Source organism: Corvus hawaiiensis, chromosome 1 (assembly GCF_020740725.1).
Source record: "Corvus hawaiiensis isolate bCorHaw1 chromosome 1, bCorHaw1.pri.cur, whole genome shotgun sequence".
In the NCBI taxonomy this organism is placed as follows: Eukaryota; Metazoa; Chordata; class Aves; order Passeriformes; family Corvidae; genus Corvus; species Corvus hawaiiensis.
In genome coordinates, this window is record NC_063213.1 from 41,133,549 (window position 1) to 41,159,557 (window position 26,009).

A 26,009-nucleotide genomic window follows, 5' to 3' on the forward strand; every position below is an offset into this window, starting at 1 on the left:
AACAGCTGTTGAGGATTTATACTCAATACTACTCATCATCTGCAAATGGGTATCATACCCCAGGCTTTAGCCAAATTTCTCCAATAAGAGAAATAAGAGTCTCCAAAGTCCCTCTGCAGTTGCAACTCCATCTCCTACTTGCACCTGTGTTTCCATCCCGGGCCGAAGTGTGCTTTGATAACTATGCAGAGCATATACAAATGGGATAAGGAGACTCCACATCACAAGTACAGCTATACACACCAAGTGTTCTTCAGGCACAAACAAGAAAATGCAGAGAAGCATACTAAATGCACTTTAAATTGCAACTGATTTGATCACAGCTGAGTCCAGCTTGGCCTTTACGGACTGCACCCACAGTTAATCCATGTTCAGTAGCTGTCATGGAAAAACTAACATATCTCAAGCAGGCAGAATACATTCTCATCTGGCCTGTGTCAGTTAATATCCAACACTCCCAAACTGCACACTTGCATAAGACTCCTGGGTTACCACTGTATTATAAAGTCAGTTGTGACACTTTTGTCAAGCCTGACCAAAACTGACTGAAAGAAGTTCATTCACTGTCATCTTCATAGTTCTGAATAACCTACAAGACCAGTGGAAGTGTGCTCCCCACCTGGGAGGCAGATGCACTCTACTGTAACACAATCATTAGTTTTTTATTTCCTTGATTATAGATCCTAAAACCCTAAATACAGAAAAGAATAATTTAGAACTCCCCATGAAGTACCCTATAGAAGCAAAAGCACTATTAATAAGGTATTTATTGGATATGGTTAATTATCACATTTTATTTTTACTACTCAATAATGTTTTCATGGAAATAAGAAAGGATACATATTCCTGTCAGACTTGAAATGATTTGTAAAAATGTACAATATTCCACTAACATTTTTGCAAGTCTGAGACTATAACTGGCGAACTATCTGCCCTGGCTTTGTGGCTTTCCTAACCAAAAAAGACCATTAACAAATGAGTGCCGCGAACTTGGTAACTATGCTGTGTTTCTTGTCATGCTGGGATTAGTAATAGCAGTGCTATCAAAAATTACTGTGCAATAAAACCTGTGGTTTGCATTTAGATTACATTTGATTTCTTCATGTGGAAAATGCACGCTCTAATTTTCCTCTTACAGTAAAATTGATAATACATAGAATACAACATCACAGCAGATGACACAGTCTACAAGGTAGGCATGACTTGTTTTATAGTCATAAAGCTTGTACTTCTGGCTGTGATTTTATGAGCCAGGCATACAAAAAAAAGAGCACAAGAAAGATATTTATAAATAAAGGCATACAACAGTAAATAGGAAAGGAGACCAAGTTACAGAACAGATTGAACTGGATATAATCAGAATCAAACAGCTTTCACAAAAACTGCAAACTTAGCACTTGGATACCTCACCAGTCAGTAATGTAGGTACAGCAGCCTCCTATAACAAAAAAAAGCAATTCTAGGCAGTAAGAAAAGCAATGTAAATAGGACAGGCAGCATCCTCAATAGGCAAAAAAAAATTCTTTGAATATATTCTTTTAAAGCTCACAATATCATAAATTAGCCCCTCACCTCCCCACAGCTCCCACAAAGAAATCATCTACCACTATTTTCTTTGTAATAAGTAATCTTGCAAAGTATTAATTTCAGTAGTATCTTTCACAATATATTTCAGAGAAGCTTCTACAAGCATCTAGGAACTTATTAGATAAAAAAAGGGGAGGTGTACACCGCACACTGTCTCCATGGGGACACTGCACATGGCAGAAGCTGTGAACAGAGCACTTCCATCACAGAAAGGCAATGGGGAAGAATTATACAATAACGAACAGAGAGCTCATTAGCATGTAAAAGCCATACCCCTATATATACTGCCATATTTTTGTACGTCATCGCGTTAACAAATTGCTGTTTATTAGCCATGATTTACTGAGTTGAGCACAACAGAACTGGGCACTAGCTGAGGCAAAGCAGCTGGATGCAAAACTAATGCAAACAGCTAAGAGAAGAGCGATGTCTTAACTGCTTCTCCGCATAGCTTGATCCACCAGCCAACAGATGAACTGATTACACACTGTAGCAAAAATTTCACCTTTTGCTACACTGAAATAATTCCTGAATAAATACAAAACATGGTAAAGCTTGACAAACTGAAATATGATTCCTCACCTCCACCAAAGATGGTGCTGTCAGTATTTAAAGAAATTATCTCTTTACAATGCATTAGTGTTCTTGTATTCAGGCCAATCACGAACTGCAAACGTATCCATCTTTAAATGTTTACATCCACTTCAAAGTACACATTTTTCTTACTACTACCACCATGTTCTCACCACATTACCTTACTCTCTGAACGAACTCACTCTCTCCACTGCAGTCTTTCTGTGGAGGCACACCTCAGTCCAAAGAAACAAAATCCAGACTGCACAAAGCCAATGATAATGCCGTGCTCAAAGCTCAGGAATTCAGTAGAAGCATAAATTCCCACCAGAGACCATCACCAGTTAGTCTCCCCACAATGCTCAAGCCCAGACTTGCATCCACTTGCTTGCTTGGGCTTTGCATCTGGCTTAAGAACTGCCAGTACCAGGAGAAAGACACTTTAACTACATGTTATAAACAACATGCATTAGTGGCTTATGGACTGTTACACTTCTTTGCGTTTTCCTTTTCATACTAAAGGGATTTTGCTCAGGGAGAAAAGAAAAAGAGGAATCAAAGCTCTGGAGTTGTTTTTTTCTTGGAAGAACCAAAAACCCCACAAACATACAGAAAAAACTTGTGCGAAATGCAGCAGTTCCTGGAGACGGCAGCAGATTAAGCTTCTTTACTGTTTCAGGATACTTCTGAGCCCCTAAATTTCAAGTTCATATTAACCAAAATTAAAACTCACTGCAGATTATCAAGTTTCATGTATTTTTTCACTACCCTTATGCAAAATTTACTTTGGCACAGTACAGCAGTGCATTATTAATCAGCATAGGTTTGTTTGAAAAAGCAGGGTCTATTTATTCAGAGGTAGGATTGACTCCAAATCCAGGCTTTCTTTTCCACATGGAATGCGAGTGTATCAGATTTGGTATTTGATTTTTCAGCTCAGCTGTGAGGGACGAGCTGAACTTTGGAAAAAAACAGAGGTACAGTCTACGTGGTAACAGAAAAAGAAACCCCAGTATTTTACTTTTTTTTTTGTGGTGGTTTCAGGTATCAAAGTGAAAATGTCAAATGTCTCTCACCACACCCATTACAGCAAAATCTCAGACCAGTTGAAGACAATGACGCTTTGCTATTGGCATTAAATGAATCCGGTCTCACCCACCCATGACCAAAAAAGACACAGCGTCATTTCAAAATCACAGTCACTTTCCTATCGACTTTTTGCAGCGTTTTCAGATTTATGCATCCTCTTTTTATTCTCATATTGCAGTCAATTAGCAGCTATAACTAAGCAGATCTGTGCAGTTTTAGCATGAATTCTTTAAAATCATTGATCTTTACAAGCTACTTTGATGAAAAGAGAGAATATTTACCAGCAACTATTAAGCATGAAGTTTGAGGAAACAGAAGAAGCTTGTAGGAGGATTTGCTAATGTAGTTTATTGCTGTTACTTTTCATATCTGAAAAGATACTGCCTCTGAAGTCTCTGACGAAAACGCAAATAGATATTCTTGGGAGACAGTACAAGCCAAATGCAAGTTACAAAATCAGACAACTTGGTCTTAAGGATTTCATCACATAAATCCACTGATATCTCAACAGTGCCACACTAATATACATTTAAAATCAGAATCTAAGTGTCCGGTGCTGCGGGAAAAAGAGATGATGGAGACACTCAAGGATTTTCACAATAGAAGTCTTCCCCATAAATGTGTGCAGGAAACTTAGAGATGAAATCCCCCACAAGAAGACACAATACTATCTACCAGGCAGTGATAATCCCTCAGTGGTCACAACAGACATGTTGTTGAAACAACTAGATGGAAAAAAAAGGGCATCCATGCTTGAGTGATTCTGCAGAGCAATATGCCTACACCTAACACAACGGAAAACCTATTCAAGAATACCTAATCCTGTGAAACTACGACTGCAGAATGCTGTTAGAAGCAGAGAAAACTGAAAATCCTCTGAATTAAGTGTTCACTGAGCAAGTTAAAGCTTTAGGTAGGTATCTCTCAACTCATCCACCCACATACCTGAGGGTGGCATCCATGTGATAAATTGCATTTACCATGCACCTGCACTCTACCTACTAATCCATCCTCTCCTTGGCTACTTCTAGCATTACAAATCTCCAAGGTCCTTTGAACAACTGCCTTCTGCAAGGAAGAATTGCTCCTTCAAAGTGTATTGTCAAGAAGCCAGGAAAGATTTAGGTTCAAGTATACTGCTGTTCAACATGGATAGAAATAGGATCTTTAAATTCTTAGGAAACTAGGTTTCTCTGGGTTTTCAGGATTATTACTATTTCTAGGAGACAGAAATACACAATTTCTAAAAGGAAAACTCATAGTTCAGTCACAAAGCAGTAAGCAGCTTGGAGATGCATATCCACAGCTGGGGAGGGGTCAGGTGGTGAAGCCCACTAGATACTGACAGAGTGATAACATGCACAGCTACTCTTGGATCACCTAGAGGCAAAACCATTATTCCTTTAGCCAGACAGACCCATCACACGCCTGCTCCCCTGAGAGCTAAGAGTCCATACAAGGCCAGCCATTGGCTGCATGGAGAACGTAGGCCTGCACAAGGGGAACAGACTCTTCCATCATTGAACTTCAGGAAAACCTACAGTGTTCTGAAGGTGCAGATTAAAGGTGCAATAAATGCATTGGGGAAATGCTCAACTTTTCCTCAAAATACTGCAGCCACTCTCACGGCATGGCAACTTAGGGAGAAGCAAATACTCATTTTTGTCTCCAAACTGTGTGCTCTGTGGCAGCTTGAAGATGTGCCTGGAGGAGCACCAGAGGTCCCCAGAACCTCTATCCATGCCCACAGTACTCAGAGTGCACCTCCTCCAGCAGACAGGAAAAATCTCTGCCTCAAGAGGAGAGAAAGAAGGATGAAAGCGCGAAGGCCAGTTTATTATTATTTCAACTCTGGCTGGGCACCAGGACTGGACCCTGAAGAAATTATGCCAGGATATATGCTCAAAGTTAGCTTCCCTTGCAGTTCTGCACAAACAGAAATCAGCAGGAGTCCAGCATGTAGAATGGCTTCCGAATCGGGTCATTAATCTGTACAAGCAGAAAAACCTACCCAAAAAACACATTAGCAGCCACTGCACTCCAGGTTACAAGGCTGAACTATCATGCAAATTGATACACATCTTTTGCCTCCTCGAGCCACAGAGGAGGGCACAAGCAACATACAGGGGAGAGAGCACAGAAACCTATGGATGTGTGCTCCTGGTGAGGAGCAATGGAACAGGACAGATTTATTCAGTGATGATGACATGGTATTATTTTTTTCTGCAACAGCAATGCAAATTATTCAGAGATGGTCACATCCTCAAATGGCTTGGCTCTAGAAATACGTTTGTTGACACAAAAATCTTGCCACCTTGACTGAGCACACACAACCACAAGGGCAGAAGACAATTCAAGATTTTAAGTACACAGAGACACACAGATTAGTCACTAACATTTTCTTCCATCTACTTGTTTGACGATTTATCAATAAACTAAGCAATCTCCACCTGCTGTCCAGTCAATAGCTGATTAGTTAGACGACTCCCTCCGAGTCCTTCAGGAGGACAGTCTTGAGGTCTTGCTTTCAAGGACAGACCAGTAGGTTTTTCATAGTTTTACAGGATGCTATTCCTTAATAACAATGCAAAAAAAGCAGAGTGAAGAGACCTTTCCATTTTGAAGCTACTGTAAAACGTAGAAGGGACTTTACTTTGGGCTCAAACCAGAAATTTTTTCTTTTTTTTTTTTTTTTTTAAATACTGATAATATTGCAGGTGTGAAAAGATTTCACTCTTCTAGACAAAACCCAACACTCACTCTTTAATACAACTACAAACAGGACAGACCTAAGTGGGACAGGAAGGCCTATCTCTTGGACACTGTTTCTAGCATAAAAATACCCACTATTTACATCAGCCCAGGAAAAAACCACATATGAGGCAAGCCATGAAATGAGAACAGCCCTATGTTAATCATCTAAATTCACGACTATATAACCCACAAACAAGATCTAAGTTAACACTGGCTGGTAGCTCTTCAGGAGGCTACAGGAAACAACAGGGACTAAGGAGAAAAAAAGGAAAAAAGGGCTGACTGAGCGATGCACCTGCTCCCTTGCTTCCCCTTCCCATTTTGCATAGAGAAATTTGCACAGTTACAACTCTTAAGTGCACATTAAACTTATGCCCTTTTACATTTACATGACTGTGAAGACATTATGGTGGGTGTAAAATACTGTACTACTATTTAGAAGCATTTCTGCACTACCAGCTGGTGTAAAAGAGCCCTTGTACGGTTAGGAATTTTTGTTTCCCTATGTATGATAAAAACACAATGATAAGTCTTGTTCAGAAAGCATATTCAAGTAAAAAGAAAAACACCTACTAATTATTATATATATATGTATATTAAAAATATACCAATTACGTAAGCTTATAAATACAAATACTTATAAATATATATGGATACATATATATAATTGATATGCATAGAGATATAAATAGTATACGTGTGTGTATATATATAAACATATATATATAAAAACCCTCTTGAGAACACAAACTGCCAAGTGCGTGTAATGGGATGACTCCTACTCTCACCAGAAGCCCAGAATCAATTCTTGAAGTAATAGTAGTATAAGTTCTGCTTCACACCAGTAAAGAGTCAGTAAACAAAAGTTTGAATTGTTTCAAGTGAGCCTGAAAGATGCTTATTCAACAGAGTTTGAATCTGTTGCAAACGGCTCATTTAATTCAACCTCAGAGGCATTTGCTCTCCACTTTTCAACCTCAGAAAGCAGTAACCTAGCTAAGGAGGTTAGATGCAGTATCACCAGTTCAGATGAAAAAGATGCCAATGAACAGCTGAGACTTAAATTTATACCCAGCACGGTTACACGGACATGAAAACGAACATTAGATGCAATCGGTTTCAGCCACATCATGTATTTTTGCCTGTTCTTAAAGAATTTCAGGATGAAAAATATTAAACAAAATCCTGAAATTAAAATCAACCAGGGAAAAATTGATCTAGCTGCCAAGAAGAACTGACTGAGGCTCCATGACAAGCACAGATACATATTCAAAATTAACTTTAAAAAAGCTTCTAAATTCAACTAAAGTGCTATAAAATGACAAATGTACATATTATACGAACCAATTATAAAACACTGCAGCAAGCACTAACTACATGCACAGATCTTATGAGCACCCTGGGAGCAGGACAGTGGACTAAATAACATCAAGCAATCTTGAAATCCACAGACATTACGTTTTCCCTTTATCAAAAGGGTGAGAGAAGTGTTCAGGGGGTTCTGACTTTTTGTTCTGAATGAGAGAGACTAAAAAACGGCAGATACTTGAAGTATCTGTAGGTTTAGTCTAGATGTAGAATATTTACCAGAAAATTAAAACTACTGAAATCCTGCAATATCTGCTTTTATTAGAGACTCACCTATTTCCAGAAAGATGACAACCATTTACAAATCCGTTTCCGCAAGAAAAATTATAAAAATCCTTTGGATGTGCAATGTTCGGTGTTCAATATTTGCCACCAGCAGACACTGTTGTTAAATAAAATGGGAAGCAGCCTTCAAAGCATCCAGACAGAAAAGCAAATCGTAGCCTTCCTGTAAATCCTGCAAAAATACATCTCGTTCACTTGTGTGGATCTCTTTATTGCAGTTGACATGGGCTTGCCCAGGGGACTAACTTGTTGTTCCATAAAGATCCTTAAATAGGCACTACTGATGAAACATTTAATCCAAGCCCTGGTATCAAATGGCTGCTATTGCCAGTGACAGTGATAGAAAAATCTATTTGCCAATTAAATAACTGCATGCAAAGCTATGACTGTTTATTATACCTTTTAACATAGTTCAGCTGGTTTGGATCATATCCAGTGAGCTTCATATTTTACAAAAACTGCATTCCGTATAACTCATAAGTAACATGCTTTAAGCCTTCATTTTTAAATACACCTTTTCACTCGTGTTGTTATGAAGTGTTTACTTGGGCAAAGGAATACATTTTACACAGAAATGCCACTTATATCATTCAACTATACATATATATTTCGTTGGACCTCTCTCTGTTGATAATGAAATTATGATTTATGCTTAGAATATACGACCGTATTTTAGTTGTTGGGAAAAAAAGAGCACTTTAAAAAGTCGCTGTGTTTACTTTAAATGCTAAGAATGTACAAAAGCTATTCATTTTTTGTAAAACTAAGAGAATGCATTTGATCCCATGAGTCTCATAAAACTCTGCATAAGCATAACAATAGGGAAAGCTAAGATGAATAGTTGAGATGAACACTTAAGCCTGGACTTCATTCCAGTTGGACTTCCACCATGCCAGGAAACAAGAAAACAAGTGAAGGGGCAGTAATTAAAAGGGATTTAAGACTAGCGGCAGCATTACACCCATGTGTGGAACACCACTAAAATAGGACACAGCACTAGTTTGACTAGGCTGCAATTTAATAAAGGGTGTAAGCTACAGCTCAGAGAAGTCATCTTTGCTGAGAGCAACTTAAGGATATGCTTAACTTGAAATAACCACAGCTTAACATGTGCTTTGTGTAAAGCATGAATATACATCTTTGGGACACAGACTGTATTTTCATTTCAACTTAGTATGAGAAAAAAGAAATTAAGTCATGACAATATATAAAGCAGTATTGAATAAAAATGGGACACAAATACTGGAAATGGCAAAACATGTATCTGAAATGAATCCCTTTCCATAAATAGGAAAAAAGACAGACTAAGGTGAGTTTTTATTTCTCTTAATCACAGGAAAGTTAGGGTTTTTGCCCTTGATCTTAAAAACTTACCAGATGTAAGTTAGTATCTTACTCCTATTCCCCAATGCCATAAATTTAGTTTAAACTAAGAAAAAAAATATACTTAGTGCTTCAGAATGAACACTGATTCTTCCACATTTTGTATTAAGATTTCATTTACTGCTTGCTATGCCATTTTAAACTTTGTAACTATTTTGTCAGGATAAGTTTTAGCTTTTACTGTACAAATGTCTGGAGAAAATGTTTCCATCTTACTTTATCAGATTATTGAAACAATGTATTATAATTTATGGAAAGCGCTATTTCCATTTTCACATTTAAGCCTTATTCAAGGAAATTATTTATTAATTTTAGTAACTCTTTTAAAGTACATAGGCTGAAATCGTTAGGAATTGGTAGGAAGATTCATTGAAGACTTCTGTGAGGTAAATAAACTGATTTAAGTGTGCTGCTCTACCACAGCTTCATGAGAACACAAACAGTAGCATTATCTTTGACTGCATTAAATTTAGCCTCTAAAGTAAAAAAAAAACCCAACTGTTTGTCTAGTAAATAATGTTGTTATGTCATATTACGATATCTCTCTTCCTATAGTTTATGGCTATTTATATGGGGAAAAGTCCAGACTGTCAGTGTTAAAAAACTGCATTTGAGCCTCTTTACTTCCTTGATTTCTCCCTGCTGGGCAGAAATTTTTAATCACAAAAATACCTCCTGTAACTCCATATCCAGCTTGGTTATACTCCAACTCGAGCACAATTACTTTGTCGTACAAATACTTGCGGAGCAGTCACAACTGGAACCCATCAGGTTTGCATCTGAGCAGAACATTTTTGTGAAGGATACGAGAAGACAGCAGGACCCACAGAAGCACTGAGACCCCAGTCCTGAAAACATGGGGGTTTGGGCTTCACAGTACTCAGGTGAGTGCCACCTCTGAGAGCTTGCAGGTGCTCTCACAGGTGCTCCCTCACCTACACTGGACCACAGCCAGAATGCATGGCTGCAGGAAAGAAACTATTCCCAAAAAACTGTACATTCTAATTTCTTTTTAAATTTTAGGGGGTTCTTTTGGTAGTTCTGGAAGAGACATTTTTGTGACAAATATTCATCAAAATCTTACCTGACATTTTAGAGTTTTTAGCGCATTTCTTTAACCAGCTCAGCTCTGACACATTCAGCAAATGCTTTGGGCATTTCTTATCTGGTGCTTTCAAAGTTTCTCTCAGATCCACAGCAGCAATCATCGAAACTTTTATTTCATTTTCCTAGGACTCTGATCTCTAACATCTACAATTATAGTTATTTACTAGTGTAAAAAATATCTTTAAATGTGTCAAACTTATTTGAATAAATACACTTCAATGCATAAACTATTCCTTTTTTTTTTTTTTTTTTTTTGATGTATCACAATGAATACATCAGCTTTAACATCTATTCTCCTGATCAGTCATTTTGAGGTGGTCCACTTTTGTTTTCCTGACTTTCACAAACATGCTTGCAGCCAGTAAGAGACTCTTCACTATGATTAATGGCCTCCCATTGGGTATACAGAGAATTTCCCAGCCTGGTTCCCTTGAGAATGCTCCACTACATGGATTTCTAAGCAAAGCTAGATTAAAAGAGGAGGAGCAATAGCTATAGTCCACCTACCCCACAGCCATCAATTATATACAGTTATAAATCAAAGTTTTCAGCCAGAACAAAGCCTAGTGTGGCAAACAAACAAGGGCGTTCACAGCAAATTGTTTTGAAGCAGAATAAAACTCTTGATAGAAACAATGGGGCAAGCAAAGCCCCTGTCAATATCACTATAAAGTTCCGTTGATTTATTAAGAATTAGACACAGTGTATCCAATTACTGCTGAATTAACTTAAACAGAAAGCAGCAAGTGGAAAAATAAGCAAGGAGATGGATTTCTCTTTTGAAAGGAAAAAATTGCGCAATTCTATATCATAGTTAATTGAAGACAGTAACGTGAATCATAAAGTATCTGTCCTTTAACTCCCTGTATTTGTGTTTCTTGGCTTTTGGTTTTAAGCTCTCTCTTTCATGAAACACTGGTATGTCTATCTCATCCATATTTCATCTCCGGTCTGTTTGTTTTCCCGGCTATTTCTGCCTCCATGCCATAGATGATTCTGATCAGTTTGGATATTTTTAAATACCCTTCACACACAATCTGCTTTCAAACAAGACAGTAGAAAAAAACACTAGGGGACACGGAGACAAAAGACTGTTAGCATCGCTCCTCACATGTCTCTTCCCTTCTGGACAACGTGAATTATCTGCAGGGGGTTGGGCCCCCTTTTTTTTCAAACATTTAAAATTCCATTTTTTTATACACAGCACTTTTTGGAAAGCCAAAGAATATAGTCAAAACCAGTCAAAATGAAAGTAAGCTCCAGCCAAAAAATTAGTTGGTATTTGCACCCAGTCTTCACTGCAGAACATTTTTCACATAGACTTTGTCTCTCTCTGAAGAAACAGATGCTTGCGGAAAGTGCTCAGTAATTTTCAGCAAGTGAAAAATTAATTTTTTACAACTCTGACTAAAGCTGTGCAGCCAAGAGCCTTTAGGATGACTTCACATTCCTAAGAGACAACCCTTGTCTGTCCTACACCACATTTTCCCCAGTCCTTCCTTGCGCTACAGTCCTCCAGCTTGCAGCAGGCATCAGCACCCCAAGTTTGGATAAGGATGGAGATTCTGCACCTCTGACCGGGCAGGGTCACACATGAAATACAGAACTGTAGAACAGAATCACATAGGTTGGAAAAGACCTTTAATGTCATTGGGTCCATCACTGCCAAGCACTGCCAAGCCCGATACTAAATCATTTCCCCAAGTGCCACAAAGGCACAAGATGTCCAGATCTACATCAATGCACACACAAGCTCCTGTTTTCTCTGCAAAGCTCTCTTCAAAGAGGCCCCATGCATCCAGAATGGTGTACAGGCACCATCCACTATGGGTTGAAGGATTCCTATGGGCCATGCAGAAACAGAGACTCCCAAGACACCCAGCCCCATGACTGCCAGACAGAAAGCAATGTCAGAGTCTGTCTGCCATACCACTCCTTCTTCACATGAAAAGAGCTTTCCAAGGCAGAATTCCTGAAAAATCCAGAAAAACACTGTGGTGGGATCCTTATTGTGTGTGCTGGGAGACGGGGAGGGCAGATGCCTATGGAGAGGCAGATGTTCCAGGTTACTCATGCAACACACAACGTATCAGAGAGCTTAACACAACACCATGCAGAAGGGTGAGACTGGACTGCAAGAGGTCATCTCATCCCAGGACAGGATAAACTACATCAGTATTGTTCCTGACAGACATGTTTTTAAATACTTCTAGTGATGGAAAGTTCATAAGCTCCTATAGCAGTCTTCTCCAGAGCTTTGTTACCTATACCATTTGAAGGGTTTTCTGGTCCTTCTCTCACTATTTTCTTCAGTCTTCAAATTATTCCAGCTCAAGTTATTCCTCTCTTTGCAGCACTGCCACATAGAATCCATAGTGCTGGTACCTCTCACAGAAGCAGCTCAAAGGGACGGTGCACAGAAAGGGAAGTGTAACACAGTCTGTAAACATCCTGCCTAAGTAAAGCTGTGTGAGAAACATGGACCATCACCTCAAGGGCCGGTGAGAAATTCCCACTAAAAATGCAGAACAGTTAAGTGTGCCTAGTGACTTGCAGGTTTGTAACATGCATAACAACAGTATTAGTTATTGACTAAAGAAGCTTTTTTTCCTGGGTTTTTTTTTGGTTTGGTTTGGTTTTTTTCTTTATGGTGGCAAATAGAGTGCAGAATTGATGTGATGTCTGGAGCTCTAACCCCAGCTCTCCTGCTGGCTCTATACCACCTAATTCAAAACACCTAATAATGAAAGTCTACATCCTTCAACAACCAAATAAAACTGCAGAAGATCAGTTTCTACAAAAGCAGGACCAATTAGTACATACATGATTTTTTTTTTGTCTCCTAAGTGTGTTCATTCTGGACAGACCTTCTCAGTTTTCTTATCTGATCATAAGTTTTCCATCCGATTCCCATGCTTGCAGTCATGCATTGCTTAACATTTGTGAGCATGAGAAAAAAAAAAAAAAAAAATCACCATTCATCCTTAGATTTTCTTGCAGATTTCTGAATCTTGAGAAGAAGAAAAAGATGTTCACACAAGAATTTTTTTAAAGCTACTCTTCTAGTGTTAACACAAATTGTCCTTCTGGAAACCTACATTATTTTCCTGGCAAGACTATCTTCACGTAAGAATAACAAAATTTGGTGTCCACAGGTTCATGATCCACACGTCCACGTTACAAAACCTCTCTTCCTATGTATTTCCACACTAATAAAAGAGACATTTGCCAAAATACACAAAAGCACACAAGAATTCCATTAAGGAATTCCACAATCAAGAGTCACAGCCACTCATAAATGACAATCCACAATGACAATTTAAGAGGTGCACAAGTACAGACTCCACTTAGGTTAAAAATGTCCAGTAAGTAAGTAGATTTCAAATTTTCAAGGAATCATGAGATAGAAAGTGAAAAATGCAAACAAAAATGCTAATATTTCAACTTTTAAGATGATATACCATGCACATCCACTCCCTTTAAAACAATTTTACGTCTAAATTACACAAAGCTGTTGGTAGAGGTAAAATTATGCTGTTTTGAAGAAGAGATCAGTAATAGGTACGATTTAACATACTTAAAAGTAGCTTAAGAACTACATGTACTACTGCTGAGGTTTCTCCCTTCCTCACGTACTTCTCCATCCCTGTATCATTTGAGACACACACACACCTGTTGTATCTTGTACTTTGGAAAATATGTTCCTTAAGGGAAAGGGCAGTATAGAATTTTGCATGTAGAAAATCTAGTCAAACCCAAACGAGGTCCAAGCTGGCAGAAGCTTGTAGCTGCTTCTGATATGTGCTAAATATAAAGAATAGAAACTAACACTGCTTTCACAGCTCCGTGATGGTATTTGTGTGTCTAAAATTAAACGTGAGGTCTCTTGATCCACACCTAATTTTCAGTGTTAGGCAAACTCAAAGTGGAAGAAGAGAATGGTGACCTTGACACAAATGTGATTGAGAAAACTGACTGGATGGGAGGAAAATCTGTGTTTTTCAAAAAAACTGAATGTGTAATCCTCCGAGCAAACTTGTGGTAAGGTGCAAGAACATCAACTGAAGTGTGACATCAGCCAATTACCTTGTTTCTTTAAGACTCATCCTGCAGCCTCTCCAATAGGAGGGAAACCCTTTATCATCCTGGTTAGATGTTTAGTGCAGGAGCTCCAGGAAGAAGCCTGACAAAGCAGATACAGAAAGTTTAAGTTTACTCCTTTCATTGAGTAGCTACAACAACAGGATTGGACTTGTAAGGACAGAAAGTGGACAGACACTTAATTTGTTATTGAAAATTACAGTTATATTTTGATTAGTTTAATTTGCAAATTATTCTGGAAAAGAAACCAAAGCACGTACCTAATCCTAGTAACAACAGGCTCAAGATCAGGCAGAAGAATATAATTATCTTCATTAAAAAATGGAGGCAACATTAAAGACACAGCTCTCTGTATGAACTTTGTGAATGGATGAGTATGTCTTAGCAGATGGAGAGAAGCCTTCCTTTCACTCACTATATGAAGTTATGCCTGAACCATATAATATTAAGGTAAGCACTATTTGTAGGTGCAAAATTACTTTTTGAAGGGGTCACAAATTCAAACACAGCACCTCAGCCTAGCCCGAAAGCGTTCCTTTTTTTATTACTCCTTTTTAAATGTTTATTTCATACACATTTACCACAGCTCATTTCAGCTGAGCAGAACCCCCATGTTTGTGATTTTTGCCTACAAGAATATTAAATTTCTGCACATCTGTCTTCTCTCTAGGGGTTTCTCTAGGGAATATAATAGTCTATTTGTTTTTCTATTGATCTTGTATCTAAATACTGTTTTCTCCTTTCAAAAAAAAAGAGAGCTGCCAAAGAATCAGTAGTGTCACTGTGAAAATGTTTTTCTTAGCTGGATGAAAAGATGGCAGAGCAAGATTGGGAAAAAATATTTTTCAAATCTGTTTTAATAAGCGTACTTCCAGATAGGGATATGCTAGATATTGGTCTAGGCATGCCCCAGGCCTATGATCCATCTTTCATCCTTTTTACCAATTTCAGACTGACAGCTAAATTAGCTCATGGAAAAGGCTCCCGTAGGCAGTAACCAATAACCTGCCATCCAAGGTAAGTTGCAACAGTGAGAGGCATAGGGAAAAAAAAGTGGAGATAGAAAGCTGAATTTACATCAGTTGATAAGAAAAAAAACAAGGATACAAAAAGGATCAAATTCTAAAAAAAAAAATTAAATAAGTCATGCTGAAAAGAGAAATAGAAATTGTGATTTAATGCTGCTAAGCCACAGGCATAGACTGACTCCTTAAGACATGACTAGCCGGTCTTTGAGTTTCTGTAGTTAGTAAAACCAGTAAGTTTACAAATACACAACTGCAAATGGAAGAGCTTTCTCTCCCTATAACATTTAGGCTTACTACCACCTAGTTACTGAGACGCTTTCATCAGGAGACAATAGCGCGTCATAAAAGGCAAGATATCAACAACCTTTTGCGAGACAAAGCTCATTTTCTTCTCAGGCAAAATAAAATCCTCAGCATGGGAGTGTTCACATTACAGTGCTAATAGTGCACATGTGCTGAATTATTTAAAAAATAATAAAGATAGGAGGAATGACACATCCATGGGTTCACTGACAAAGCAGGCAGTTTAATATTTGCACAGCATCTATCTCACCAAGTAACTTCAGCTTATTGAATCTGATGCTTAACACAGATTTCTGCATGAAAAAATAACTGCTGCAAACACTTAGAATAAACTCTTTCTGAAATGGACTTAGTTATATCTGAACTTGTATTTTATACTTGCATTTTTGTCATTTTTTTCCATCAGACTCTATGATAGGCAAACCACAGTTTAAAATCAATGACTTCAGTAGAGTTAGTGATTTTTTTTCATGGTAGAAATTTCCCCTGATGCTATTTACGGTACAATATAACATTAAAAATTATAATTATAATTATGGTTTCAAAATAAGGCGCAGTACTCTGTTAAGCACTGTTAACAAAGTTTCTAGTTTCTTCTGTTTCATTCATATAGATAGATAGATGGATCAGAATTTCATCAGACAATCCCAAAATGTTAACACAGATACTTGCAAAAAATCCCTTTTTGTTTAGTGGGATGCCACAAAACATGACAAACCCATTTTGTTGCTCACTGCAGCTGTGTGTCTGTGTTTGAAAAGCATGCTTAAATTAAAGATACAAAGAAATGCCTGGGGTTTCATTGCATTGCAAATTTAAAGAAAGACTGATTTTCTTCAAAGGAGGTTGATAATAACCTACAAACAGCAGGTATTTTCTGCTACCAGCATGTAGCTGGCATGTCATGGCTAGTACATCTTTAATCATAATAATGAGTTCTGTGGTAATCATGATAAAATATGTTTTAACTGACAATGTTTACCTGCCACTGCTACCCTCCACTGAGAATTACCAACTTCTTTCCTTTTTGAGCTTTTCTAGCTTTAGCAGCACATCTCATTGTGGCAGCTGTACCATTAGCTGGGTTACTACTTTAAAAGGTTTGCTAGTTGTCAACATTTAACTCTTAAATATCAGTTTAAGTATTGTGAAATTCAACTGACTGCTCAGAACAAGGAACACACATAAAAATAACAGAATGGTCTGGGGAAAAAAGGGAAAACGCCATTTCTTTTCCTGCAATAGGCAAGCAGTTTCCTAACTTCTTTCTCTAAGCAAATTTTTTTTTCTGATACAGTTAATTCATAGAACCATAGAATGGCTTGGGTTGGAAGGGACCATAAGGATCATCTAGTTCCAACAGCCCTGGTCCCTCAACTTCCGACTTCCAGCCTACTCCAGAAAACCTGATTCTCCTTGAAATGTTGTGGATCCCTGAAGCATTCAAGGCCAGATTGGATGGGGCCCTGAACAACCTGATCTAGTGAGTGAAATCCCTACCCATAGTGGGGGGGTTGGAACTAGATAATCTTTAAGGTTCCTTCCAACCCAAACCATTCTATGAAATGTCACCTTCTTCTCTTAGCACAAAAATGAATGCATTAAAGAAACCTTCTGCCTTTTTTAATGAAAGAAATAAATTAATAGCATAACTAGAAAAATATCACTGAAATTCCACCAAAAAGTATGGAAGGGAAGCTAGAGAGAAGTAATTAAAGCTTTTTTTAAAGCACAACAAAAGCTGCCCTGTGAAACATCCTGAACTGCAGAACATCCAGCATTAAAAGCTAAAACAAAAAATAAACTTGATGTCTAATATGTCTAATAAACTTCCCCCAGGTCCACAATAAACAAACAAACAGGTGGCTATGAATAAATCCAACCTCCTCCACCAGGTTTGTAGAGGATTACTTGGAAGGGAAATCAGTAGAGCTCTTCTGAGCAAACCTAAAACAGCTTTGAGTGCTGGGGATGAACCCAGCACGGGCACCGAGCCTCACTCAGCACAAATATCTGCTCCACAGCCCATTTCAAAAGCCTGTGCCAGACCTCAGGTACTGGTTTTGGGACAGAGTAAATTTTCTGGAGCAGAGTTAATTTTTTAGACCAAAATAGCTCATCACAGAAGAGCCCCTGATGTGTGGTTTCATTTTTTTCTTCTGCCACTGTCCTCACAGTGGTGCCAGCAAGACTGTTCCTACCACTACCCCCCAAAAATTTGTCTAACAGTTGCACCTTGGCCACAGCACTTGCAGGGACCTGGGCCTCCACCCCAAACCCTTTCATAGATGGGAACCAACTTGAGCAGTAATGGTGAAAGATGAGGTGGGAGCAGATTATCAGAGGTTATTATTATCAGAGGACTTGGGCTGAGTCTCCTACTCCATCGTCAGTCAGCCCTTTACCTGAGTTTTACAAGCTTCAGTGTGCTGCACAGCATTAATAAAACTTTCCACCTCACAGTGGCAATAAGACCAGGGCTGAAGACAATACTGTTGAGTTATTCAGATTTGGTGGTAGCACAGCTTTTTTCAATACCTCAGGTATTTTGTACAATGTGAGCAATATAAATGCACCCTAGCAGGTAAAGACCTCTGCAGGAAAAAAGTACTTAAAGACTAAACTATGAAGAAATAAGCATTCTAAATGAGTGCTCATTTCAAAAGCATTTTTCTTTTGCCACTTATTAAGGTTTGCAGAAACCTGCTGAAAGGATGTTTCTCTGTTACAACCTTTAACTCTGAGTTCTTAACCATACCACAGATCATAATATTGTCATTCTTCACTGTCACCGCTGCGTCAGCAGCTGTTTTTTGTCTCACAAAAAAAGGATTTGACCTTTGGGATGGACAGGAAGCTGAAGGAGCAACTTTATGAAAAAACAGCCTCCTGTTTACATTTGCCTTGTTTAGCGAACAATTATCTTGGGAGACGTAAGTAATAAGCATGTAAGTTTACATAAGCAGAAGTGTCATTTTGATAGCACTAAGTATGAGTGCATGCCAAGCTGTCGGTAACAGTTCTAACTATAAAATGCTTATCTGTATTTTACCAATAAAACCCACAAAAATGCAAATGACAAGACCAACAGCACAATCTGTCAGAATCTAACCTCTACCTATCACAGTGAGGCTCATCCACAACCACAAAGAAAAACAGCAGCTGCCATTATTTTATGGGGCACAATTTTTAGTGGTATTTGCTTACAATTGTATCTTTAATGCTGGTAAATCCAGACCACCTATTCTATGATTCTATGATCTACATCGAGAGCACCAGCAAGCCTCAAACTATTCCTTACATATGTCCTAAATATTCTCAAGTACTTTAATTCTACTATAGTCAGCATTAGGTTTTCTATATATATTTGTGTGCTGAAAATAAATGTCTCATATGAATCTGAGAAGCAGTAGGGTGAAATATATGCAGTATAACATCTTATGAGTGTTAAATGTTATGCTACAGATAACTCATAATGGCAGAAACAAGGCAACTCAGTTCTTCTTTAAAATCTTGTATTCTGCAAAAGTTATAATGCTATTTAAACATATTGCAAGTATTTACACTCATTGTCTAGATAATCTTAGTTTTAATGAAGCATCACTTCATTTTCTGAGGTTTGAAAATCTGCAGAAATCAAACATGAAGTATAACAGCTTTTCCAACTTTGTATTTTACACTGTCTTCCTCAAGAGCACCCCTGAGAGTGTACTTTAACAGTACAACAGAATATCATTTTATCTGCTTGGAAGAAAACACTACTGTTTAGAGTCCTTATATTCACAGCTTTATATAAGACCTAGAGAAAAACTACATACTTTACAGAACAGATTTACTGCTATATACATGCATACCTCTTACATTTGCATGTATTTAATATTCAGCAGGTTCTGTAGACCACCTCTACGCTGCTACTCAGCTCACTACAGGATAGTAATGACACTGACAACATCCCCCAAGAGTACTCAGGCAACTTCTCTTAGTTACAGTAAAAGTCTCTTGAAATACCAACCTGGCTCAAGGGAAAATTTAGCTCTTTATTTACTTAAATTTTAACAAACAACTGGAACAAAGAGCACAATGCCAAATAACCACGACTGTCACCACACCTCCCGGGGCGGCTTGTTCTCCTCTATTTCATCTCTAACATTACCAAAAGTAAATGGAAGAAAACACCCAAATCTTCACTAGACTATTTCATGGTCCTGAAATGCAGGAAGAATAATTTTTGGCTTGCCATCTAAGGTGGGGAGAATAACTCATCAACCAAAACACTCAAGGCGCTAGGGAGCAACATCATATGCAGTGTTCAGAAGTACCACAATGAGAAAAGAATGCACACCTACCTGCTTGCAAACAGCTACTAATGACTCAAATTACAGAAAGCTCTGTCAGAAGACAGACATGCAAGTCCTCTGCCACAGCTCAGCAGAATCCTGTGTGCAGGCTCTGTGGTCAGCATTTTTTTTTTTTTTTGTAATCCATTTCCAGCAAAAGATAGATTATGAAACATCACCCCTACATTTAAAAGTCCAATGGGACAGCTGTGATAACACTACCTGTCTTACTGCCTAACACAGAGCATTGTGTACTGGTTTCCCCTGCCTGGGCATCTTTTTACAGCACAGATGTCGGGAATATACCTATTTAACATTTGGCACTCTTTTTTCACTGAGGAAAATTAAAGGCCTCCACAGAGTTAACCAATGTACACTTTTTTACTTATAGAACTTGACTTCAACTTTCCATCTGTCTCAAGTTCATCCCCAATCAGTGTGCTGAGACAGCAAAAGACTATGGATTAACCATCCGTCTGAAGAAAGCTGAGATAATGTGCCATCCTACACTTGGGAGAGGATAAAGATCCAGCATGACAATCAATGCAGATGTACTCTCATAATGGATTTCACTTACTGGGATGAGTTTTGTTTAAGCACTAGCCTTAGTGATCACTAAATCATTATTTAAAAGTAAAAAGTTGTACCTTGCCTTCAGCAAAGTACCCCACTGAACCTGACACCAGCACAGTGTGAGATCAAACAGTCCATCCCCACTCCACTTCTACTCAAGACTCAAGCCAACCCTCTTTTTCTCTTCCTTCTGCACCCTAGTGGCTCTCAAGACCATCTCAGGGCATCCAGCTCACCCTGAACATAGGTCTCCTTCCCTCTCTTCATCCCAGTACGGCCACAACTGTAATTTCAGCCGTGTCCACTGCCTTCCTCAATACCTTCCTCTCCCTCTGCTCCTGCCCTCTGTTCTCCCCAAACTGCTCAGCATGTCACACTGGGCTTTCTCCTTCTGCCTTGTCATGTCCTTGCATCTGCTTCTCCAAGTTTCACTTACTATTTCTGCTCCCCCCAAGCTCAATTCTGTCCTCTTGTCAAATAACTGACTCCCTTTCACCACAAAACAGAAAAAAAACCCCAAAAAAACAAACAAAGCAATAAATAACCCTGTTCCTGGCAAGGTACTTGCTGCCATCCCATGTTTATTTGGTCTGAGCTCCTTCTCCCAATGCATGCCTTGTCTACTGACACCAAGTCCCTCTGAGCACAAGGACTATTTGCTGTGGGGTATTTGCACACTGCCTAGCACAGAAAGGTCCTCCAGTAGCAGCATAATTTCTTTACTCCAAAGAGCCAGTGTCAAGACACTACTATTTTTAATGCAGCTCATCCAAGGGAAACCTACATCTTTTTTTTTTTCTTTTAATATGCTTTCTGAACAACAAAACAAGTTGTTGTAACTGTAGGCACAACTGATCATGTAAGGACATATGACATCCACACAACTGCTGGATGCAGGGAGTATTACATAGCATATCGACACGCTAGTGGAGTAGAGCTGTCCTGTACCATTCCCAACACCATTTCAAGGCAGGTGAAGTAGAAAGCCAGCTTGTGTTTTCAGCCTTAGGTAACAGACAACCAAGCCATTTAACTGACAATCACGGGTTTATTTGTCTGATCCTACGAAAATGTGAGCCCAGCTCATTCCAGATGGGTGCATACCCAGGTGCCCAAATTTACATATGCAAGCACACAAACATGCTCCTGCACAGACCCACACTGCCCACCCAGCAAGGAGCAGAGCAGACTCTTAAAGTATCTTTTCCACTTCTGTCCCACCCCACACACTGCTAAAAACTGCAACCTAATTTTAATTCATACATATTGTTCTGCAGAATAGTTTGTGGCAAATGACAGTTGCTAGACAAAAACATTTCTCCTGCATTACTTTTCAACAAGTTCCCATTTGTATTCATCTCCTCTGTCCAGATGAAATGACACTGCAAGTCAGACACACCTGTTTGACAAGAAGTGAGGTCATCTGGGACATGAATTTGTCCTCTTACATAAGAAAAGGCCTAGTCACAGAATAAATAGTAAGAAAATAAAAATAATAATGCACATCCATAAAGCAGTATGATAGCAGAATTGTGCAAGAGTGGTGGTTACTTGTCCCCCCACAGAAAACACAATAAAGTGAACATTTTAAAAAAAGTTAAAAAAAAAAAAAAAAAAAAAAAAAGCTTGAACAGCAAAGGGAGACAGAGAGATGAAGGAAAGAAAACATCCTGGTCACTATGACACCAGCCTCAACATCTGCAGTTGGTGAGGAAAGCAGTTTATACTTCAGAGAACAAAAACAACTGTATTCATTTGTCTTAGTTGCCAAGTGCCATAAATTGAGCCCCTTCAACTCCAACTTTAATTAGCAGTTAAAAATATTCACATTTAAAATAGCTTTATCTCTACTTAATGAATTATTTGTCACCTACAGCCCTTTGGTTTCTCCCTTATGAAACAAACAAAGCAATAAAGTTTCTCTTTGCTTAATAGAGTGTAAGGAGAAATAGATGCTCAGCAGGTAGGTGTTTCCTCATCCTCTCAAGCTTATCATTCAGACCCACTAAGAAGAATTCTCTGCTATGGCTGAGCCCTTGGTTTAAAAGACCTTAGAAGTTGTATTGTCACATCTTTATAAAATACATGTTCTATAACTAGCTAGTTAGCAAAAAAGTCATGGTAATACTTCTAACAGGCACACACCATGTACATTTGAGGACTTGCTGATGACAGATTTGGACCAAGACAGAGTCAAATATTGGTTGGGGAGAAGAATCTTTCCAGCACCCCCACTCTGTAGCCACTTTGTACATGACTAGAACATTCAGGTGGGATGTCGCTTCTTGTGTGTTCAAGAAGCACCTCCACCACCTTTCTTCCATGTGACCATCTCTGAAATGCTCTCTTTCCCACATAAACTCCACTGGTGCTGTTCCACACCAGCAAGGTGCCAGATTGCTGCAAGACACCTGCACAAAGACAGCAGCCCCAGAGCAGATGGCTTCTGCTTAGAGAGTGGGTGGCTTGTGTGAAATGCCAGCAGCATCGATGATCCAAGCTCTGCTGGCTGCCTGCAAATTTCCAAACAAAATGTCACGCTATCGGTCTACCTTGCCTGGTGCTGAACATCTGCAGCACTATTTCTCTCTATTTCCTTTTCTTCTCCTTTAAGCTCTTACCACCCCTCCTGCCCTCCCCTGCAATCAATCAGTAGTCCCAACTTGGAAACCCCTTGCTGTGAATTGGATGGAGCTGCTGGTAGGGTGTGTTCCCATCCAGAGTCTCAACTTTGTGATTCTTTGGATGCTTTGGCTACTAAATTCTCCATTTGTGAGTACTCAAAGCATGCTGCAAGGCCAGTCTTGCTTTCTACCCTGAAGACTGGGAACATTTCAAGCTCATTGTGCTGCCACTGAATATCTATCACAGAGAGATGAGCAGTCCTTTCTATTCCACTGTTCCCTGTACTATGTATTAATTACAAGAAGGGCATCCAGAACAGAGCTTAGGTCTCCTTAACGGCTTTTAGAAATCTAAACACATGAAAACAAACACTGGATTTTGTTCTGTACATAATCCTTACCAGCTGTGACTGAGCTTTATATAAACCAGGCTATTTGATTGACTTCCTTAATGAGAATTGCCTTGTAGTGTAAATCATCTGAGGAGGTAGGGCAAAAAGCAAATTTTACTTACCCCTGTGCTGTACTGTCATCACTTAGAAAAGGAATCAACACAGCAATTAATTATTTTTACACACACACTCTCATCTGAAGGATTGGCATGATCTAGTACCAGTCAGGTAACTGTACAAGTCTGGTAATTCACAGATGTGCAGCATATTTATGGAAACAATCCAAAGACATTGGCTTGGGGGATGTGGGAGAGGGAAGACCACCAAAACACTTTGGTCTTCCTTCTGAAGATTTGCTATGTGCCCGCCAGCCCACATGTTAAAGCAGCATTTGTTTAATAAAAACAGAATCTTAACTCTGGAAAATTACAAGATTTGATACAGAAAGCATCAGCTACAGCTGACGGACACCAAAAGCAGCTGTGGACACCAAAAGCAAACTATAAATCAAAAGCAAAACACTCACTATGCCAGGAAACAAGCTATCTGTGCGAGATGCCCAGAGACTGAAAGGCAGATGCTTTCTCATTAAGCAGTATTTACCACATCCTGACCCAACCGTAAAACCCAACACAAGGTGCCACACTCTGGACAGTCACCAGAGTTTCATTCTTCAAACATGAAGAATATCACCCATATCACTTCACTGATAAGGTCAGGAACACGTTCTCTTGACCTAGTGGGTGGCAAGAGGTGGGGGCTATGGACAATCTACATCTACTGGAGCCGTATGTGCTCCTTGAGCAGGGAAGAACATGGCTCTACCTTCAGCCACTTCAGGGTGGGTATTATGGGTGTCACATGTGAGACTGAGCAAGCCTCCAGAGGGGCTGGATCTGCAAGCAATGGCAGCTTGATGGAAGCACAGTGAGAGAAATACACATTTATACCAGACAAGACCACCAGCAAATGAGGAGGCAGTGCTGACTTTGAATGAAGAGTGATGGAGTTTCATTTCCTTAGCTGTGTCTAGAGGGAGGAAGGAAAAAAAAAAAGGAAAACAAACCCCAAATCCTCCATATACCTTCCAGTCCTAAAAAGCCAGGTGAAAAGCAAGTAAAATCAGTTTCTAGAAAATTCAGATATATCTTCTCATGATTACTAAATAGGGAATGGTGGAAACCTTGGAAGATCATTTGTCTCTCTCACCTACTGTTCTACTAGTGGAAGAGGACAGGGGGGCTGGAACTAGATGGTCTTTAAGGTCCCTTTCAAAACAAACCCTTCTATGATTCCATTTGACAAAGAAACGGGTGTTTATGAAGTTGTATTTTACTTAAAATTCTTTAAAACAGAGAGCTAGGATCCCGAAATTAAAAGAAACCACTTTACCTAGTAGTAGCATCATATGATTCCTTCTTCCATTACTAATGCCAACTACAACATGGAGGGCAAAAATGGCCAAGCTGTGAAAAACAGCTTATTTTTCCAGCCTACCAATGGCTTTTGTGCCTTTTTCCACAGTACAGAGGCTTGAACAGACAAGACTCATTCTCAAAGTCCTCAGCTATGCTACGAATGAAAAAAGATTTTCCAGTAGGTTATTTAATCCATGGCCCACCTATAATTACTCATGCACAGGAAGAGAAACTTCTAGTTTCAAGCTTCTGAAAGCAGATTAATGAAAGTGCCTTTGTTTGTGGGGAAAGAGGGAGCAGGGTAACTTGCTTAAAACGATATATTTTTGCCATATGTAGGTAGAAAATAAACCCATCCATCAAGAATATATTAAAAATAGATGAAAACTGGCTCCAGACATAAGATTACTTGGTGAAAATGCCAAAATAATGGACACAGAATTTTTATTCTATCAACTCTGAACAACAGGAGAGATTAGTTTATGCAAACTCCACAGAACAAGGCTTCATTTCAGAAAGTAATCCTTCAATTTAGCCAAGATTTTGTTTGCTCAGAGATACAATGGAACAGAAAAAAAATAGAAAATATCTGGCATACAGAAAGACAAGCCTGTGTACTGCACTTAGAAACAATTAAAGATGTGCTTTGCACCAGAGTAGAGCTTTTAACTACTGGAATAGGCAGAGCCAAATCCTGTATTTTGTGCATACAGTTTAAACTGCCAAACAGGGTTTATGTACCGATTAGCGGAGATTATGTAGAGTGGTACAGCCATTTTTTAAAAATACAATATTATTACAAAGAACCCCCAGAGGTTCATATGAAGATGGTCTCTATTTCATAGACAGTAAAATCACTGAGGCATATCATCACAGCAATGACTTACTACTCCTAAAGGAGCCAAGGGAGTCAAGCTCAGGGCTGTTAATGCAGGGAACAGCCCTCCCCTGCAACTGAACATGCAAAAACCAGTTTACAGCTCACATCAGGTTTTTACTGGACTTCGACCGAGGTCTTAACACATCTGCATCACTTGTCAGCTTCACCCAGCTCTTCTAAAGAATTAGGACAAATTAAAAACACCTA

General features: G+C 38.9%; 1 protein-coding gene across 7 annotated transcripts in view; it reads right to left on the minus strand.

Moving 5' to 3' along the window:
* The window catches only part of RARB (retinoic acid receptor beta), a 324,309-nt gene that overhangs the window by 218,869 nt on the left and 79,431 nt on the right, over nt 1-26,009 (minus strand). Inside the window, exon 3 of one of the 7 annotated variants that reach the window (XM_048301829.1) lies at nt 14,233-14,329. The exons of 5 other annotated variants lie outside the window; for them this stretch is intronic. The gene's annotated coding sequence lies outside the window, so the exon portion shown is untranslated. Of the gene's footprint in view, nt 1-7,644; nt 7,828-14,232; nt 14,330-26,009 lie in introns of those variants that run through there. One more of the 7 variants, XM_048301843.1, reaches the window with a different exon arrangement.